The sequence below is a fragment of the Limulus polyphemus genome, unplaced genomic scaffold (assembly GCF_000517525.1).
Source record: "Limulus polyphemus unplaced genomic scaffold, Limulus_polyphemus-2.1.2 Scaffold1106, whole genome shotgun sequence".
Taxonomy (NCBI): domain Eukaryota; kingdom Metazoa; phylum Arthropoda; class Merostomata; order Xiphosura; family Limulidae; genus Limulus; species Limulus polyphemus.
Window position 1 is genome coordinate 238,779 of NW_013666716.1, and position 1,543 is coordinate 240,321.

At 34.0% G+C, this 1,543-nt stretch overlaps 1 protein-coding gene across 3 annotated transcripts in view; it reads left to right on the forward strand.

Moving 5' to 3' along the window:
• LOC106462160 (centrosomal protein of 76 kDa-like) overlaps window positions 1-1,543 on the forward strand; it is a 90,879-nt gene that overhangs the window by 3,710 nt on the left and 85,626 nt on the right. The window lies entirely within an intron of this gene.

A 1,543-nucleotide genomic window follows, 5' to 3' on the forward strand; every position in this document is an offset into this window, starting at 1 on the left:
AAATTGATATAACTTCATTGGAGCACGTCCCTTATGCTTGGATCCCACTTCTGACACCTATTTGTTACGTCTCCGTTTGTTAATTGATTTTCCGTAACTTCCTTCCGACAAAACTTTAGCGACACAAGTCCTTACTTAATAAAACTGGTTTATTCTTTCTAAATATAACTTTACCGATACACTTATTTTCAACAGTCGCTCTTTTACAAATGTTTTAACAATGAACGTTAACTTCAACAATACTTCCTGACTGCAGTTCAATTACTCACTACCTACACACATTGTTGTCACGTTGTGAGCGTCTTTTATATATACCAGACAAACGTGTATCTAGTAAATGCTAGGGCATTCTCGAAGGAACAAGAAAGTTCTAGAAACGTGGCGTGACACTAGTCACGTGACCTCGCTGAAGCAACAATACATATAAAGCTACTTCTCCCCCTCTTTTGAGGTACTATCCCTATTAAATAAACTATAATTCTGTATTTTAAAGAAATTTCTATCATCAAAAATTCTCTAAGTTTATCCAAGTTTCAGTTATTTCTATGACATGAAAATCCTACACTCTGACTAGTGCTCTAAAGTCCTGTTTTATTTCCTATACTTCTAGCATACAAAAGTAACAATTTAGCCTACCCATAAAACTACTTCTGTACATTGTTCCTACACTACATTTGTTCTATACATCTTATTTTTTCTGCATATAGTTCACCCTGGCCTTCACCTCTATGTAGTCCTAGTTTAAAGCTGCCCTTACAGCTAAGTTAATAGCCCTTTCAAACAAGCCATCCCCTATACTATTTATATGTAAGCCATCCATTCCAAAGGGCTTCTTTTTCCTATCAAATTGATCCTGCAAATTGGACCAGCCAATCTGGTCATTGTTACATATTAACCTAAGCCTATTATTCAACTTTAGTGATCTATTTCTAATCTTATGTCATCAATTAAATCTGCAGAGTATTTCTAACAAATTTAAGTTATGGCCCTTTCCATTAAATGCCTTTATCAACCTTCTTGTCACTTAGTTTAGTTCCTCTGACCTATCTTTACTTACATCGTTAGCCCCTATGTGCACAAAAAAGACTGTATCACTGCTAGCACCCTTTACTCTATCACTTGCTCTACCAGTTATGACCTCCAATATTTTGCTTTTTATTTACTCCAGAGACTATCCTATCTACATGTTATACCAAAGAACCACCTACAACTATAACCTTCTACACTTTCTCATTTCCATTCCTATTTGTCTCTTTTCTTTCTCTCCCATAGTACATAGTTCCTATCTGCTCAAGTTAATTCTGTTATTTAATCAAACTTTCTTGTTGCAATTAAATTCTATACTTCTAGCCCTTATTGTTCTGTTTCTAACTTCCTGAATGTAATTATTAACTACTGTATAACTTGCATGTAAAAGCTTAATTTCTTCTTTAAATCCTGCTGTCATTTCCCACAGTTTACATTTTTCTTTGTTTATTACCTATATATATATATATATATATATATATATATGTGTGTGTGTGTTGTGTGTGTGTGTGTGTGT